The sequence below is a fragment of the Dioscorea cayenensis genome, chromosome 18 (assembly GCF_009730915.1).
Source record: "Dioscorea cayenensis subsp. rotundata cultivar TDr96_F1 chromosome 18, TDr96_F1_v2_PseudoChromosome.rev07_lg8_w22 25.fasta, whole genome shotgun sequence".
Classification (NCBI taxonomy): domain Eukaryota; kingdom Viridiplantae; phylum Streptophyta; class Magnoliopsida; order Dioscoreales; family Dioscoreaceae; genus Dioscorea; species Dioscorea cayenensis.
Window position 1 is genome coordinate 5,996,584 of NC_052488.1, and position 13,312 is coordinate 6,009,895.

Below are 13,312 nucleotides of genomic sequence, written 5' to 3' on the forward strand. Positions count from 1 at the left end.
AATCTTCTTTCTTGAGTATTTATGTATGTTGTTGTTGTCTAGTGTTGTATGAGAAACCATACCCATATTTTGGAATGTTTTGATGATTATGTATTTCAGATTGTAGTTTTGTATTTTTGGGATGTGGTTGCATATGTTTGCCTGACTTCAAAATGCCCTGATTAGGCATGTATCGAAAATTATTTTATCAGTATGTTGTTGGATTCCTTATTATTGGTTCTAGTGTTTTAGATCAAGTATTAAGTCAGCCTTACGATGATCCAGGATTGAGGTAGCGTTGACCTTCCATGGATTATCGTGGCGGTATGTCACTTGTGGGACCCATTGGTTAGGGCGTGACAAACATGCTCATGAAAGACTTTGGGTGGCAATCCCTTTGTAAGCGGATTTGCTATCATGAAGTTTGTCCCAATGAAATCTATAAATATTTGTTCATTTTGCATTCTTTTTTTCACAACTAGTAATTTAATGTCGATATGCTTTGATTTCGATGAACTCTTATTGTAATTTGGCTACAAAATTTTGTTATGGGGCATGTCAACACTCTCCATAATGCGCATCCCCATAACAAAATTTTGTAGCCAAATTCCATGATTAGATACCTCGCAGCATGCTATAAATTCTGCTACCATGATGGAAGAAGCTATAATTGTTTACTTGACTATTTTCCATGATATAACTTCTTAAACCAACAAATAAATGTAGCCTAATGTAGATCTCACTACAAAAAAAATTACCATATACCGACACTTATTCATAGTGATGGTCAAATTTTGTAACTATAGATTGTTTTTACCAACAACACTTAAGAATAGATAAGATATTTATTATTGTATTCTGACTTTTATCTATAGTGAAGGTCAAATTCAATAGCTATAAATTGTTTTTACTAACAATACTTTAAAATTGTCATAATAAGTAAGATATTTACTAATGGATTTTGTTCCGTTAGTATAGCTATTATTGTATTCTGACTTTTATCTATAGTGACAGTCAAATTCCATAGCTATAGATTGATGGTCAAACTGTTTTTACTAATAGTACTTTAAAACTGTTAGAATAGACAAGATAGTTACTGATGGATTTCGTTATTATGATTTTTTATCTATAATAACAGTTAAATTCTATAGCTATAGACTGTTTTTACCTATAGTACCTTAAAACTGTCAGAATAGGAAAGATATTTAATTATGACTTTAATCTATAGTGAAGGTCAAATTCCATAGCCATTAAGGGTTAGATTATAAAAAAAATTAAATCTTTTTTTTTTCCTAAAAAGAGAGATAAAGAATGACATGGATGCTAATATAGAGTTAAAAAGAGGAGATTTGGGTTTGACATGGTCGGCAGACGAGCGTGTCCAGACCGTGTCATGTCAGGGAAGAACTGAGTGAAAAGGCATGCCCCTGCTTGGAAGAATCAGTAGAAGGGGCACGGTCGTGTCTTGACCGTGCAATGGTGTGACATGAGCATATCGGGAGCACCGAGTGCGTGTCACCTATTCTTAAATAAAATTAACTTCGGCCTGAGTTTTTCAGTGGCATGGGCACGATCATGTCCAGACAGTGTCAAGCTTGAGAACACCCTTCTATAAAGATTTCATGCTGGATCAACATTTGGCTGAGATATTCAGTGGGCATGACACAAGCATATCCAGCCTGTGTCCAGGTTGAGTACTTGAACTCTTTTAAAGTATTCTCTCGTTTTCTTCCCGATCTCACTCCAAATTGCATCGAGCCCCCCTATTCCTGCAGATATAACAAAAATACCCAGAATAGCACTGCTCATGCATAAAAGTAAGCTTGAGAACAAGTAAAATGATAAATTTAGGGCATGAAAACATATATACAAAGTGCACTCATCAAATACCCCACACTTGAGTTGTTGCTTATCCTCAAGCAATCACCAAACACTTAATAATGAAGGAGATGAGTGCAATGTTTCCGATCTTAGGAACAAGGCAGTGAAGTTTTTAAACAGAGGGGAAACACGGGAGTTAGTAAAAACATGAATGCACAAGAACGACTATGCTCTCACTTCCAAAACCTAGTTCGTGTGTATTTGAAAACCCTAACTTATGTTCCCTACAGTCACAAGAGATTAAAATCAAAATAAAATTCAACGGGTACTAGCTTCATACACATTAGAGGTAGCCTTTTCCCCTGGTAGGTCATCAAATGTACATTTGTGATGCCCAAAATTTGACTCCTCAAGAGTGGCTTTCACTCATCTAAGATGATTGCTCTTTCGACCATCTTTTTCAAAAAAAAACTAAACTTTATAAGATCATTGGTGTTGTCAGTGAAACATTATAGTACCATACGATAACTTAAAAGTGAACAACACCTCGAGCCCCAACAGCTCATAGGTGTTGTTGGTGATTAGAAACAGCTACCGCCAGGCCCCAACACTTAGTAACTGCTGCACCTCAGCCTCATGTCCTATCTCATGGAAGATGTCCCAATCAATCTCTCTCGATTTACCAAAACATCGACGAGAAAGACGAGTATATTGCTCAATATGAGGCTGGGAATAGAATGTAGGTCGGTAATCAGCTCCGGATGATGAGGCATCGGTTCTAGGCCTCTTTGAAGGCCTGCCAGTGATGTTCTTCCTTGGCATTATCTGTAAAGATGATGTGAAACAATTCAGTTCAAAATACAAAAAATTCAGGTCGGATATGATCGTGTTAGGGGCACAACGATCGTGTCAATGTCAGAGCCAATATTGGGCAGAAGAAAGACTCAGCGGTGACATGGTCGTGTCATATAGAGTAACATGATCATGTTAGTGTCCTTCATCATCCCAAAAAGGACTACAATGCTCAACCACCGATTATTCAAACATTCATGCTACCGAGAGTGAAACATAACTCATACACGAACTCCATGGGCCAAAAATTGCACATCCAAACATTGCCATCATGAAATACGCAAAAGAAAATGATGAGCACTTACCGAATTTGAAAGGAAGATGAAGAGAAAAGAAGCAATTGTTGAGGAAAAACTTCAATGGAGACTACAAATGAAGGCACTATCTTAACTCTCTTCCGAAGGAATGCGGTGTTGAAGGCCATAGAACCACTCCAAAAATCTTGCCAAAGCCTCTCAAAACCCTAGCCGCTGGTACCTCCAAAGATGGGGAAAAGATGAAGAATGGATGGAAAGAAGGATTCTGAAATCGAGTTGAAATTGTGACTTAAAAAGGACTGGAATCAGGCATCCACACGGGCGTGTGAAATTTCCACACGCCCGTGTGAATCTGTAGAAATTCAATTTTCAGTGGGCTGTGAACAGTAAGTCCTAAAGTAAATTACTACAGTGATTTGCTACAGTAATCTGCTACAGTACTCCGCCAAAAATACTCCTGAATCCACACTTTTCATCAAGGCAACATAAACGGACACACATCTATGCTGTAGATCATGTTGTATCTTCAAATAAAAGCACATTTGATGACAATCTTGCTAACTTTGCACAAGTCCGAACACATGAGTGTGACTGTCTTTTTTGTGTCCCTTCAATTTGCATATTTCCTTAAACATAACGGAGGTTGGAGCACACTCACATGTCCTTGAGCACAACTTGTGTCTTCATGTTTGTTCACTCCAAGATTTCATCAACTAAGTGCACTCGCAATCTACTTTGGCTTCTTTCTTCTATATTTGTCTCCACAAACCTACATACACAAAAGAACAAAAATACACATGTATTAGCGATAAAATCTGAGAAAATTAATGCTCATCATAAGAAAAGAATATTTTGTGTTACTAATACACAAGCACTTATTAATGCACATCAGTTTGTTCTTCGATGCGACAATTGTCAAAGGGCTGGAAATTTGTAATGATGGGAAGAAATGCCTTAGAATCCAATGCAATTTTGTGAGGTGTTCGATGTTTGGGGTATTGATTTCATGGGACCTTTTCCGAAATCCAATGGTAACCAATATATCCTAGTGACTGTTGACTATGTCTCCAAATGGGTGGAGGCTCAAGATCTTCCCACTAATGATGCTAGAACCATGGTAAAATTTCTGAAGAGGTTGTTCGCTCAATTTGGAACCGCACAAATTATCATCAGTGATCGAGGAACTCATTTTTGTATCACTCAACTTGAAAAAGTGTTGAAGCGCTATGGAGTGCATCATCGCCTTGCTACCCCCTACCATCCGCAAACAAGTGGCCAAGTGGAAGTCACAAATTGAGAGCTCAAGAGAAGCTTGACAAAGTTAGTGGATGACACACTTTGGGCTCACCGAACGGCATATAAAACTCAGATAGGGACTACACCCTATAATTTGGTGCATGGTAAGTCATTTCATTTGCCTTTGGAGCTTGAGCATAAGGCCTACTGGGCAATCAAGGCTATGAACTTTGACTTGACGAAAGCGGGTGAACAAAGAATGCTTCATTTCAATGAGTTGGACGAATGGAGGATGAAGGCATATAAGAATGCAAGGATCTACAAGGAAAGAATCCGGAAGTGGGATGACAAGCATATCGAGAATTCGAAAGATTTCAAAGTCGGCGATCAAGTGTTGTTGTTCAATTCTCGCCTACGGTTATTTCCGGGGAAGCTCAAATCTAGATGGTTTGGGCCTTATACTGTAACTTAAGTGTCACCCCATGGTGCTGTTGAAATCACTCATCCGGAGAAGGACACATTTAAGGTGAACGGACACTGACTTAAACCATACTTTGGAGGAGAGGTGAGTAATGATGACAAGGAAGTATTCTTTCTCTATGAGTCCCCGTGAGGCAAGGTCAGGTACGTCAAGCGTAGTGACGTTAAACAAGCGCTTCTTTGGAAGCAACCCAAGTCTTTAGCATTTTCTAGGTTTTAGTTTAGTGTTTGCATGAATAAGGGTTTGAGTGTTGGTGTCTTGATTTTTGCATGCTTTTGCTGTGTTTTTCTTATGGATTAATGGTGTTTGCGTGTGCTTAATTGTGATTGGTGAAGTTTCTTGATCGTTTAACCATTTTTTTCATGAATCTCTGGTTAGTTTTGCATGATATAGGCAGGCTCTAAGTATATGTAAATGTGCAGAAATTTTTTGCAGAGTCTAACATTTTTTCCTAAGTCATCCAGAGAAGACACGCGGGGTGTGGAATTTCCACACAGGCGTGTTTTTCCGTTCAGAGCTCATCCGGAGAGGACATAGGGGCATGTGAGTGCCCCTGTGAATGATCTTGTGATGGTCACACGCAAGTGGATGATTTCCACACGGGCGTGTGTTTCTCTGCAGGGTTCTCAGAAGCTAACCCGAGAAGACACAGGGGCGTGTGTCTGTACCTATAGATGACCCTATGAAATACACATGGGCGTGGATAATTTTCACACGCCCGTGTGAAACTCTACGTAGAGTTCTCCTCCATCCCGAGAGCACACAGGGGCGTGTGAGTGCCCCTGTGAGTTGCCCCTGTGAAGATCCACGCCCATGTGGAATTTCCACACGGGTATATGAAACACTTAGAAATTTTTTCTTGTGGACATAGAAGCCACAGGGGCGTGTGGGTGCCTCTGTGGGTCTGGCACACGGGCGTGCTGAATTTCCACGCGCCCGTGTGGATGTGTTCAGAGGTCATCCCAAGAACACATAGGGGCGTGTGTCTGCCCCTGTGAGCCCTCCTGTGGAGTCACATGGGCGTGGGTAATTTTACACCCCCGCGTGGATGTGAAGACAGTGAACAGGCGTGACTTTTCCTTATAAAACACTCATGTCTCTTCATTTTATAACTCCTAAAAGGCTCAAACGACACCTCTCTTCACTCTTCCGACTCCTCACCGTCTATTTATAGCGTTCTAGGGGTATATTTCAGCCGTATTTGAAGTTTTCCATCTCTATTTCATCTGTAAGCCCTCTTTCTTTTTTTCCTTTCGTCAATCTTGATTTATTTTAATTAAACTGGTGAATGCTGCTTTGTTTCTATGTTTAAATGGCTGGTGCATGTTTTAAAATGATTTTAGAACAATTTTATGATGTATTTCTTTGATTTTTGCATAGTGGCCGTAAAGTTTTCATGCCCCGTAGATCCATACGGGTGTGTGGAATTTCCACACGATTATGTGGATTTCTGCAATATTATTTTAAGAGTTTATTTGATCAATTTCTTTTTAATTCTTGCAGACATGGCCCCCAGGACAAACAAGCAAGCCAGCAAGCGTCCACGTGAGCATTCTCCAGAGTAGGAACATATCACAGTTTTGAGAGGTTCTTTTTAATTCTTTGCAATTCCCGAGCATCAGGCTCGTTTTGAGAGATTCGCGAAGCTTAAGTTTGAACAGACTCGTTTTCCAGTCGTTGGGTTCTTTGAGGGAGGCTCAGCTTGCAGATGACATGGCTGATGAGGTTGAGAAGCTCCTTACCATAGGCAGTTGGCATGGATTATTGTCTATTTGTGAGCCTGCTATTCGTATGCTGACATTGAAGGTGTTAGCATCCTTCGAGTTTGACCTGTCTTATAAGAGTTTTGATAGTATCAAAGCCATACAGTTCAGAGATTTCTGGCAATATCACAGTATGAGCCTTGCACAGTTTTCAGTCAGATTGGGTTTATATGATGATGCGTTTATGGATATTGAGGAGTACGATTGACTACCGACTGATGGGCAGTTTCAGCCCTCAGAGAGCATGCAAGACACTATATGGTCAGGGCCAGTATTAGCCGGGAGTGTCCAAGGCTACTTCCCTTTCTCGACCAGCATACAAGTACATCCACGCCGTTCTCAGCTGATCGGTGAACGGGCGTAGTGACAACACAAGGTACTGAACAGACATGAGTACTTGCACTCCATGTTCTAGAGCGAGCCGATTCATCTTGGCTACATCCTGGCCGAGTACTTGCGCCACCAAGGCCAGTACGCCAGAGTCGGAGTCATCTTCTCAGGCCTGTATATTATGAGACTCATCATGGGTATGGCACTTCTGGACGCGATCAAGGGAGCTAAGAAGATTGTAGTACCAGCACCTGTCGGCTTGGAGACTATGCGACTGATGGGTATGATTAGGAGGTATCAAGATGGGGTGTATGTGATGAATATGCCCCCACCAGAGCCAATCGATGCCGAGGGAGGTGCAGCCGAGGGTTCATAACCTGTGCTCAAGCCTCAGCCTAAGCACATGGAGACCGAGGTACCACCTGCAGTATAGGAGCCACCTCGTGTGTGCATGTTTTCTCCATCACGAGCCTATTATCATTTTGAGAGGCTCGAGAGTGCTGTAGGGGTACTACGGGCTGAGATTGCTGAGGTTCGCGCGAAATAGGATGTGAACCACACGGAGGTGATGGCGCGTCTTAACATGTTACAACATCTATTAGAGCGATACACGACTTCTCCATTCGTAATGAGACCCCGTACTCCTAAAGCATCACCAGCACCACCATAACCATTTCCAGCAATACTGACTGATCCACCAGCCTCAGTATCTTCTCTAGCAGTAGCAGCAGAGTAGACAGTAGCAGACATTGACGCTTGAGGTGTCTATACTTTAGTTTCTTCATTTGTTTTAGTATTTTTATTTGTGCATTTATATTGGACTTGTATCAGTCAGAAAAGATCCTCCTTCTGAGTTTATCTTTTATCTTCATTGTCTCGAGTTGTATTTCATTTTCATATCTTTATAGACTCGAGTTTTATTTTATTTTTGTTGAGGTTTGTTGAACCCCTTTGTGTATATGTGCAGATGATCTTGTGAGTATAGAAAATTAGAAATAGTCATAGACACGGTGGGTTGACTTGAGTGAGTTTACAAATACTTAGACGATTTCGGGTTTGTTGTCCTTTTTTATTTGAGTTTTTAGCTAGAGCATTGATATTTTCTTATTCGGTGTTGGAATTTTGCCTTGCTTGTAGAATGCTTCCCTTGCATGCTTCTAGTGAACCTAAGGCCAAGCATTTCTAATATTCCTTCTTATATGCTTTAATGTTTTATTTTTGCTTGAGGACAAGCAAAAGCTTAAGTGTGGGGGAGTTTGATAAGTGCCTGTGTATAAATAATATGAAGTATTCTATTCTTACATTGAGCATTACATTGTGTATAAATAATATGAAGCTTTCATCGAGGTGTTACTATCGATTCATCTTCCTCATAGTTAAATAGCAATTCTTGTGTTTCTAATCACTATTCCCTATGGATATGACAACTCACTCACCAGGGTAATCATTACTTTGACAACCAATGCACTTGAGGTATACACACGCAAAGGGTGTTGTTAATGGAAGACAGAAGGAATAGAAAAAAAATTAGATGAAAGATAGTAGATGAAACAGGAAGGAGTGTGCCATCAGCAGTGTGAACACGTGTGACATGTAATGGTGGATGGGAATGATGAAGATGAGTGGCATCAGGAGTCATGTGAAGTGAAGCACCATAATCAAAAAGCCAGAGAGGACAGGAATTATCTAAAGAGGAGGGAGGAACCTGAGCCGACCACGCATGGCCAGTGGAGTTTGCTAAATGGGACTACTGGAACTGTCTTAACATCGCCAATAGCTGTTAATCAGTAACAGACAGCGGAGCAGGAGATGATGAAGTAGGAGGAGGTGTACCAGGATAAGTCTATACAGAATGTGCCTGGGGAGAGTGAGGCAGTGGGAAAAGAGGTGGAGCCGGTGTAAAAGTACTATATAAAGTAGTACACTGAAGTTTACGCTGCTTCTTTCGGTAATCACACTCAAGATGACCAAGTATGTCACAATAGTGAAAAGTCATAGTCTGTTTCAGCTAGAAAAAAGACTGAGATGATGTAGTAGAGGGAATTGGATGTCTAGTAGAGGAGGAGGCTGAAGAGACAGAAGGAAGGTAAGAGACAGCAAGAGCACTACTCCTCTATGGACTAAGCCCAAAGGAGGGTTCCCTCAGCACAAACAAAAGTGAAGGCCTCATCCAAATAATAGTCTGATGGAGCATGAAGTAACTGAGCCTGAGTCGCCTAAAACTCAGGGGGAAGACTCATAATGAACTCATACATATGCCGTGTCTCATCATGGCTACGATGACGAGAGCAAGACTTAAAACAAGTGAGAATTTGGAGAGCATGAACAACACAATATGGAGGAGTGAGAGCATTAATCTGACACCATAGGGTACAATACCAACTGTAGAATTGATCGACTGTGTCCTCGTCCTGCTCGAGATTGGTGAGAGCCTGGTATAGAGCTTCGTCTGACTGGAACTATAGTAGCGGCGTTCAAGATATTTCCACTTCTCACGAGTGGTAGCAAGATCAACAATCTGAAATATGTCATAAATATTTGATTTATTATAATAGATATAGAATTTTATTGGTATAAACTATTTGTATCAACAGAACTAGGGATGTCAATGGGCCCCGGGCCCGACTGGGAACCCGATTCCCCGCCCCGTCGGGGCCGGGGTCGGGGAATTTTTTCGGTGATCGGGGCAGGGGCCGGGGCCCGGAAAAAATTCCCCGTCGGGGTCTGGGCCAGGGCCGGGGAATACCCTCCCCGCCTCGCCCCGCCCCGGCCCCGGCCCCGAAATAGTAAATATTTAATTTAAATATTATATATATATATATTATATGTTATAAATATGAAATATTTAAATAAAAACCCACATATTTATTTAATTAGAAAATTATTAATAATTAAATGAATACTAGTATAAAAATTAAATGAATAGAGTCTCAATATCATGAATAAAAGAAAGTTACGTATTTATGTTTAAAAAAAATAAAACATTATTTGTATCAATTAAGAAATAGAATTGATTAGCAATTTAGCATTTCTAAGTCAATAAAGCAATACTCTAGATTAAATGATGAATAGATTGGATAAGTGATCAATGGATATAACAAACTATTTTTTAAATAACCATTAATTTAAATTTTCTTATAAAATCAAATAAACCAAACAAAACAAAATAAAAAAAAATATAGTCTCTTTTCATCTCTTTCCAATTGCCAATTGGCAATGGATAGGATAAGTGATCAATGAAAATAAAATAACTGGCTATTTTTCAATAACCAAAAATTTAAAATAAAAATGAAATGAACTAAAACAAAATAAAAAAAAAACATTCATCATAATACTCATAATATAAAGGCATATTTTTTTATCTTATTTGAAATAATTAATAAGCACAAATATATTTATATTATGATGATATTATTGCTACAGTAACGGATTTGTTACCCGTTAATCTGAATCCACTAATTCTTTAAAAATGAATGAAGTACATGTTACCAATAATAATGAGATTTCAAGATTAAGTAAAAAAAAAAATTTATTTTTTTTTTATAAAATTGTTACTTGTTAATTAATGGGCCGATATTTAATCAATGCAAATAATTTATTCCAATTGAAAATAACAAGAAAGGCACATGAAACCCCACATGGAAACATTTATTTTAATTCTAATTAACAAAAATTAAAAATAAAAACAAGCTATTAATTAAGGACACCAAAGTCCCGTCGGATGTTGCCTCGGGATCCGGTCTTCACACCAACTCGGCCCAATTTAGTGATGGCTTCCACAAAGGCCTTCTCCAAGGCCTCAGAGTTTTCAGCCCAAATATTAACAGTGGTCTTCACACAAAGGTCTTCACACCATGATCCACGATCTCAAAAAGTCTGAAAACCCTAACGCAGCACCATCCTCTTGCGCCGCCAGCACCATCCATCTTCTCCCTCTCATCAAGCTGTGAGCATCAACCACCATCTTCTCCCTCTCATCAAGCTGTGAGCATCAACCACCATCTTCTCCCTCCCATCAAGCTGTGAGCATCAACCACTGACTGCCAAGCACGCCCATCCTCTACCTCCTGTCAAGATTCAAGCATCAATAACCGGGTAACAAATCTGAGCTATTAATGGATTTAAATGTGGAAATGGATTCAAATTAGATGAATGTATATATATATATATATATATATTTGATGAATCTGAGCTATTAATTTATTTTTTCATTGTCATGGACTACATTTTCGATTTCTTCATAAAATGCATTTAGTCGGGTTTATTTTATCAATTTTTATTGCTAATAAATTTAATTTAAAACAATTAATTAACATATATGCATATATTTTTTTTTTAGAGAAGTGATGTCATCTCAAGGTGGTGATTTTTCCACTCCGATTGGTAGAAGTCAATCCGCTATAGGAATTAGTTGCTCACTAACTCCACTCGATTCTCCTATTGAGTCACCAAATGAGTCACCTATAGACACTCCTACTCAAGTTTGTAAAGAAAGGACATAAGTTGGTGATAAGAGATTGAAATCAATTGTTTGGAAACATTTTAAAAAGATCAAAGTTGGTGAATCCGAAAAAGCGGAATGTAATTATTGTAAGAAATTACTTGGAGGAGGAAGCAAGAATGGAACAAGACACTTGCATGACCATCATAAAGTTTGCAAAATGAGGCCTTTTAACAATATAAGACAAAACATTAGTGCAACAACAATGGAAGGCGGATGGAAAAATGTGTGTAAGCGATTACACATTTGAACAAGAATCTTCAAAAAAGGATCTTGCTAGTATGATAGTAATGCATGAATACCCAATTTCAATGTTGAACATTATGGGTTCAAAAAATATTTGGCAAATCTTCAACCAATGTTCAAAATTCCTTCTCGGAACACAATAAAAAATGATATCATGAAGATATATGCTAATGAAAAATCCAAGATAATGGATATTTTGAATAAGAATTTAAGTAGGGTTGCAATAACTACCGACATGTGGACGGCTTCAAATCAAAAGAGAGGATTCATGGCTATCACGGGACATTTTATTGACAACAATTGGAATTTGCAAAGTTTGGTTTTGAGGTATGTTTAATAGTTTGTTTATTAAATTTATTTTGAATTATTAGAATTATACAAGTAAGCTTATATGATATTATATTTCTTATAGTTATGCATTTTGTCTTAATTTGTTAGGTTTGTTTATGTGCCTTGTCCACATACATCGGTCGCTCTCTATAAAGAATTGTTGAAATGCATATTTGATTGGAACATGGAAAGAAAGTTGTCCACTTTGACGGTTGATAATTGCACTACTAATGAGGCCATGGTTGACATCCTAGTGTCTAAGCTCAATCCTAATCATCTCTTGTTGCATGGAAAATTGATTCATATGCGTTGTTGTGCACATATTTTGAATTTAATTGTTCAAGATAGGTTAAAGATTATGGGTGATGGAATAGAGAGGGTTAGAAATAGTGTTTATTTTTGGACAGCCACACCAAAAAGGCTACAAACTTTCAAGGAAAATGTGCAAATTTTGAACATAAATTATTTTAAACAATTGATGCTTGATTGTAAGACTCGATGGAATTCTACATATTTGATGCTTAGTGTTGCTTTAGAATAAAAAGATGTTTTTTATCGTTTGCAACAAACGGACCCAAATTTTATTTCTACACCAACTCAAGAAGATTGGATGCTAGCCGAGGAGATTTTTAAAAATTTTATCGTTTGCAACAAACGGACCCACTATTGAATGCTTTGTTTTATTTTTTTTTCTATGAGATGAATGCTTTTTAGGGTGTTTTTTTTGTATGCCAAGTGGAGTTGCTAAATTTCATTGATTTCTAGAAAAATTATTATACAATATAATATTTAAATAAAATAATAATAATAATATTTTAATTTATTATTCGGGGCCGGGGAATCCCCGAACCCGAAAAATCCCCGTGGGGACGGGGACGGGAAAAAAATCCCCATATTCGGGTTCGGGGCCGGGGTCAGGGATGGATGTAGAAAATCGGGGCAGGGGCTGGGGAATGTGTCCCCCGATAAATCCCCGCCCCATTGACATCCCCATATTCAGAACTTGACCATTACTATAGATAAGAGTCAATCATTATATAATACTATTTATACCAACTGAAAATTAAGTGCCAATAAATGGCTGACTTATTCTGATAGTCAGCAAATTCTATTGGTATAAACAGTCTACACCAACAAAATTTGACCACTAATGAGTGTACAATATTAATGTATTTTATATCAATTTGTACACTTAATTGGCATGCTTTAGAATTATATTATGAAATTCGATGCTAAATACAGTGTGTTTTGTATTGAACATGCTTAGGGTAGTGCTTAAAGACAAGTGAGAGCCAAAGGAAGTATTCTATACCTAGAACTCTGAGTTTGGAGCTCTCTCAGCATCATTGTATTACGAGTAGCTTATGGCCGTAAGGCAAAATCAGAAAACCTTACGGGCAATCTTATGCTCTAAAACACCCCTTGCGTGTGACCCTCAAGTGCACGGGTTTGTCGAAGTAATAATACCCCGGTGAGTGAGTAGTCGAATCCACATGGAATAGTGATCAGTAACACA